This window comes from Elephantulus edwardii, unplaced genomic scaffold (genome assembly GCF_000299155.1).
Source record: "Elephantulus edwardii isolate Elephantulus edwardi_28Jun2011 unplaced genomic scaffold, EleEdw1.0 scaffold00242, whole genome shotgun sequence".
Classification (NCBI taxonomy): domain Eukaryota; kingdom Metazoa; phylum Chordata; class Mammalia; order Macroscelidea; family Macroscelididae; genus Elephantulus; species Elephantulus edwardii.
The window spans coordinates 1,374,682-1,381,523 of NW_006399992.1; the positions used below are offsets into that span (position 1 = coordinate 1,374,682).

At 43.8% G+C, this 6,842-nt stretch overlaps 1 pseudogene; it reads right to left on the reverse strand.

Moving 5' to 3' along the window:
• Window positions 1-2,545: 2,545 nt before the first annotated feature.
• On the reverse strand, window positions 2,546-3,798 carry LOC102860329 (annotated as a pseudogene).
• Window positions 3,799-6,842: the final 3,044 nt, after the last annotated feature.

Consider the following 6,842-nt stretch of genomic DNA (forward strand, 5'->3'; position numbering starts at 1 on the left):
TGCAAAGGCGTTTGGCTGTGTGGACCATAACAAACTGTGGCTGACTTTGAGAAGAATGGGAATCCCAGAACACTTGATGCTAATGTGAAACTTATACTTGAACCAAGAGGCAGTTGTCAGAACAGAGCAAGGAAACACTGCATGGTTCAAAATTGGGAAGGGATGTGTCCTGTATCCATATCTTTTTACCCTGTATGCAGACCAGATTATCTGGGAGGCTGGGCTCTATGAGGAGAAATGCGGCATCAGGATTGGTGGAAGATCTATCAACAATCTGTGTTATGCAGATAACACAACCCTGCTTGCTGAAACTGAGGAGGACCTGAAGCACTTGCTGCTGAGGGTTAGGGACTGCAGCCTTCAAAATGGATTGAGGCTCGGTCAAGAAGACAAAGATTCTCATCACTGGGCCAGTTGGCAGCATCAGGATGGATGGTGAAGAGATTGAGATTGTTCATAGCTTCAGTTTGCTTGCCTCCACAATCAACACTCTTAGCAACAGCAGCCAGGAAATTAAAAAAACGTATTGCGATGGCAGAGTCTGCTGTTAGGGATCTCTCTAAAGTACTGGAGAGCAAGTGTATCTCTGGAGAGTAAGGTATGTCTGGCAGGGGCCATGGTCTTTGCAATCACTTGTTATGTGTCAGAGAGCTGGACAATGGCCAGGGAGGATAGAAGGGGAATTGATGCTCTTGAACTTTGGTGTTGGAGAAGAGTACCGAGGGTACCATGGACTGCTAAGAAAACAGATTCATACTGGGGAGGGTTAAACTGGGCTGCTCCTTGGAGGCAAGGATTCTGAAACTTCGTCTGACATGTTTTGGTCATGTTGTAAGGAGGACATGTTGGAGAAGGACATCATGCTAGGGAGGGTGGAGGGCAGGCACAGGAGGGGAAGGCCCTCTGGGAGGTGGATTGATTTGGTGACTCGGGCAATCGGAATGAGTGTGTCGGAGACAGTGAGATCGGCACAGGACAGAGCAGAGTTTAGAGCTCTTGTACATAGGGTTGCTATGAGTCGTAAGTGACTCGACAGCATATAACAACAGCAAAAATGCTAACAAATATAAAAATCTTTTGGCAATACTAATAACAGAAAAAAAAATCAGAAAGTCAAACAAAAACAATCAGAAAATCAAAGACTACAGCCTTCAATATGCATTATCTCTCAAGATTAAGAAAACAAAAATTCTAACTATTGGACCAATAGACAACATCATGATAGATGAGAAAAGGTTGATGTTGTCAGTGAAGTTGCCACTTAACATGAAACCACAATCGACATTCATGGTAGTAGCAGTCGAGAGATCAGAAGATGTGTGTTGCATTGGAGAAATGAGCTGTCAAGGACTCTCCAAAAGCTAAAGAGCAAGAGCTGCAGTTTAAGGACTAAGGTGCATCCAATCCAAGACAATTGCTTCCTGTACATCTGAAAGTTGGACAATGAATAAAGAATAAAGAAGAAGAATTAATGCCCTTGACCTCTCCTCCCACTGAGATTGGGAGAAGATAACATGTATGTTCAGCTTTTGGAGAGTTTGGGTTACTGAGGACTGAGAAACCAAAAAACCCCAAACAGGGACATCATCCACTGGACACTGAGATTTCTGAACAGGAATTAGAACTTTTTAAGAAAAGAGAATGGCAGTGCATTCAAGGTTCTGGGAATATTCCAAGAAGAGAAGAAGATGGTGGAGGCTCAGGAATCACCAACATTCAGTGATGTGGCTGTGAAGTTCACTCAGGAAGAATGGGAGCTTCTGAACCCTGCTCAGAAGGCCCTGTACCAGGACGTGATGTTGCAGAACTACAGAAACCTGATGTCCACTGGTGAGGACAACTCTCCTGGCATTGGGCTTTCCTCTCCCAGCTGCTGAAATCCATAGAGAGTCTGTAGTTCTCTGAAGTCACAGGTTCTCAGTCTACTCCTGGTCCTACACCAGTGAGTATTATCTTTCAGTTCTTATCAGAAAACCCTTTACTTTGTAGCCTTAACATTTTTCTTTTCCATTAATACATCCCTTTTAAAATTATCCCCCCAAAAAGAATGAATGCCTTTGACTTGTGATGTTAGAGAAAAGTACTGAATATCCCACCAGCTGCCAAAAGAACAAACAAATATGTCTTGGGAGAAGTGTAATCAGGATGCTCTTTTTTTCTTTGAAAAGTTAAAAATTCCTTAATTTTTTATTCCTGGTCCCACTACCACAATTTACAGGGCAATGTACCTGATGCAATGAAAAGAAAAAGAAAAAAGACAAAGCTACAAGAGATAAAAGACCTCAGGAATGTACATCTAATTGACACTACATTGCATTAATCAATAGCTGCACTTTTTGCAAACTGTGGCTATGACAGTCCTGAACAAGAAGGGTTTCCTGTTTAAGCAGTGACTTTTCTGACTATGGATCATCGTTCCTCCTGTGGCAGATTTTTACAGTTCCTCTAATGCATTGGGATTACTGTCTCAAAGTAACCTGCAGCTTTCCTGACAACTCCTTGCTCTCTCTCCTGCTAAGAACTGTAGCCCTTTGCTGTTGAATTTTTAGAAACTTTTGCTTCCATATCCATCACTTCCACCATCAGATCCATAACCAGCACCATAAGGACTGCCTGTGCTTCTTCCACCAAAACTGCCCCCCTTTCATGGGTTCATAATTTGACTGCTGTTGTCCACTATAATTTCCAAAATCATTATCGTTTCCACCACCACCATAGTTACCCCTGCCAAAGTTTCCGCTTTCATTGTAACCATCATATCCTCCACCACCACCACCATATCCACCATCTTGGTTTCCATGTCCTGGTCCACCATCACCGTAGCCCCCTCTACTACTATAACCAGGGCCACCGCTGTAATTGCCACATCACCTCCAAATCCGTTGTAACCACCATCCTTCCTCCATAACTACCTCTGCCGCCACCACCTCCTCCACCATAGCCTCCTCTTCCACCAAAGTTTCCACCACCTCCAAAGTTCCCTCCACCACCTCCAAAGTTTCCTCCGCGACCCATAAAGTTCCCAGATCCACCTCCACGACCTCTTTGTGAGCCAGCAGATGGCATCTCTTGCTTAGAAAGGGCCTTTTTCATGTCACAATTGTGCCCATTAATAGTGTGGTATTTCTGAACAACAATTTTATCAACTGTGTCATGATCATCAAAAATTACAAAAGCAAATCCCCTCTTTTTTCTACTCTGCCTGTCTTCCATAACTTCTATGGTTTCTATTTTGCTGTATTTTTCAAAGTCATCTCTCAGATTATCCTCTTCTGTATCTTCTTTAATGCCACCAACAAAAATTGTCTTCCGTGTTAGATGGGCACCAGGCTTTACAGAATCCGCTCTAGAAACAGCTCTCTTTGGTTCCACTACACGTCGATCAACCTTGTGTGGCGCGCACACATCGCTGCATCCGCCTCTTCAACACAAGAGTAAGTCACAAAACCAAAGCCCTTGGAACGTTTTGTTTGGGGGGTCTTTCATCACCACACAAATCCCTGAGTGTGCCCCATTTCTCAAAATGTTCTCTTATACTATCATCTGTAGTTTCAAAGCTCAGACCACCAATAAACAGTTTCCGTAACTGCTCTGGTTCTCTTGGATCACGACTCTCCTCCCCCCGGCGGCGGCCGGAGTCGGGCTGGGGGCGACCAGGAAGGCGGTTTACCTCCCTTTTGAGACCTGATTCGCCTCTTCCAACTCGAGTTCAATATGAGATCGAGAGGAAGAGGCCTCGGGATGCTCTTTACAGGCAAGGTCTCACATACTTAAGGACATGTTACCAGGAAAAGACATCGTACTGGGAAAGGTGGGGAGTCAGAGAAAGAGAAGATCATCAAGATGGATTGATACAGTGACTGTGGTAATGGGCTTGTCCATTGAGATTGTGAGGATGTTGAATAGGGCAAGGTTCAGATCTGTAGTTCATAGGGTCACTATGAGCCATAGAAGACTTGAAGGAATCTAGCAACAATACCATCAATGTTATATTTTTTTTAAACTTTGTTGTTGTTGCTGTTGTTATGTGCCGTCTAGTCGCTTGCGACTCATAGTGACCCTATGAACAACAGCTCTAAACTCTGCTCTATTCTGTGGCAATCTCAAAGTCTCTGATACGCCCGTCCCGATTACCCCAATCACTGAATCAATCCACCTCATAGAGGGCCTTCCGCTTCTGCGCTGTCCCTCCACCCTACCAAGCATGATGTCTCTCTCCAAGGACCTGTCCCTCCTTGCAACATGTCCAAAGTATGTTAGACAGAGCCTTAGAATCATTGGAGGCAAGGATTAAACTTTAGTTTAAAAAAAAAAAAAGAGTATGAGGTACTTTTCATAGATTTCCTCCATATTAAAAAGGGATTTAATTTTAACACTCCTTGTCATAGACAAGGACTCACTCATAGACTCACTCAGGACAGGACAGGCTTCAGAGCTATTGTACATAGGGTTACTCTAAGTCACAGGCAACTCGAAGGCATGCAACAACAATAGGCATAGTTCATAAACTGAGTTGCTCTCTAGATCCGTAGTTCAAATCCATCAACAGCTCCATGGGAGAAAGATGAGCAGTCTTCTCCTGTATAGATGTACAGCCTTGGCAACCCATTGGACGGTTGCTGTGAGGTGGACTCGACTCCATATCAGTAGGGTGACTGCTGACAGGGAAGAAAGGTTAGGAAAGAAAATCAAGTTATGTTTATTCTATGGTCAGTGGCCAAGCCACCTTCAAATCCAGATAGCTTTCAACCCAAAGGATCAACTCCCCACAGCTCTGCCTTGCTCTACCAGTGCAGAATGCAAGTGAGGGAAAACCACCTTTTGCTTCTGTTATGCAGCGTTTCTCTGCACATTGAGAGAAGAGCGGGGAATAAACTGGCATCTATCTTGCCATCTTCTAGAATCTTACTGCCATTCATTTATTCCCTTGTTCATTCAACAAACATTTGCTTTGTACAGGCAGCAAATCGTTGGCTGGGCCTGAGCAGACAAAGCCTCAGAAATCTGGGTTCTGGTCTATTTAGCAATATCGGAGCACGGGCTGCCTTGGTCAGGGCAGCACGATATGGCTGGGAACAAGGTGAAAATTTGGTATTTTGTCAAAGAGGAGGACTTGATGAGATCAGGTTGGTTCTATTACAGGGGAAACTCCCCTCATTTTAATCCTTAGTCTTTAGGTTCTTCAAGACAAATATCCAGGCTTTCCCTTTGGGGGGAGAAGATATTGTGCAGGTCTTAAAAAAAATATAGTTTAAGGAAAGCTTTATTCCAAGTTTGCGAGGCGGGCACTGGGAATGACATTCATCTGACTCAAAATAAATACTCATTAAATCATTTCGGAATAAGCCACGGGGAGGATCTTTTAAACTCAGGGTCAGCGGAAGCCACCCAAATTTGCAGCTGGCGCTACCCCTCCCACGCCCCCCAAACCTGAGCGTGCTTTAATGAAACAGGAGCACTAAATGCTTTCCCTGAATTTGAAGGCATCGAACTCTCCTTAAGCGAGTTCTGCCTCACAGCCAGAGCTGGCCCCTTCCTCACCCTGCCCCTTTCATCTGCCTTTGTTCCCTGTCTAGGCAGAGGCTGAGATTTCCCCACCTCTCTCTGTCTTACTGTGGCTCTGAAAGATGATTGCCTTCTGGTGAAGCCCTTTTCCCTTCTTCTGTACCCAAGCTCCGTGTTCAATGAACATCAAAAAGCCTTATCATACCCTGATGGTTTAAATCTTTAAACAGAGCGTAACAGCCGGAGTACATCCAGACCGCTCACATCCCAGAGCCTTGTCACTATGTGTTCCTGCAACAATTACCAGGAGAGAGAGGCTGCGGAGTGAATCAAGTAGCGAGTGTTGTCTCCCCGGACTCCATGCTGATGCTCTGATCAGGACTTCAGCAAAATTCTGTTTGAAATGAGAATAGACTAATTTTCATCCGACTCTTCTCGGAGGAATCCCATGTGGTCCAACACGCCAAGGGTCATCATTAGAAAACTGCCTTCAAAAGAGCTGAGGCTTCTTGTGGCAAAGCTCTCTCCCTTTGTTAAATTTATAAACATTTATGTAAAAATGTATACATTAATTGTTCAGGCTCCTTTCAGCCTGGGAAGCTATGCCCAGGAATGTACTTGAGGGAAATAAACTCATAAAAATACCCCAAGTCAGGATGAAAATGGCCTCGTTTTGACTGAAAATTCAGAAGAATTCTGTGATCAAAGGCAATCCTAACTCCCAGCTGTTCAAAGGGACTTATATTAAAAAAAAATCAGATGTGACCAAGAATAGAAAAGAACTCATTAAGAGCTTAATGAGATGGTGACAAGGTGAAGTCATCAGTTGCTTAAACATCGTAAATTTCATTTTTTAATTTTTTCCCTTGCTTTAGGAATCACGCATTTGTTTTCCTAGATTCCGTTTGGATTTTCTAGAAATTGTTATAAGATTGAGAGAAGTTCATCAGATTGGGCGCTGAGGGAGTGAGTTAGGGCCTGAGTCATTGGACACCTGTGTAATTAAGAGATCATGGGCCCACTTGCCCTCACTTCCAAGGGAAATGTTTGCAAACACACCCAGGGAAGCAAATCATTGACTTGCTTTTGCTTTCCTTTCTTTGGTTTCCTAGGGAGGGAGAACCTATAAGAGTGAGCAAGTCAGCCAGGAAGGGCGTGATCTAGGGAAGTTTAACAATAAGCCTCCATAACCCCTCAAGAGAGGGTAAGTTTTTGGTGTCTTTTGAGACCCTAAAATAACAAACAGCGGACAGGTCCAATGGTACACTTTTCCTGAGCTTTCATTTTTCTGTTCCTGTGTTTATAAAACACCAAAACAAAGCAGAAAAAAAAAAAAA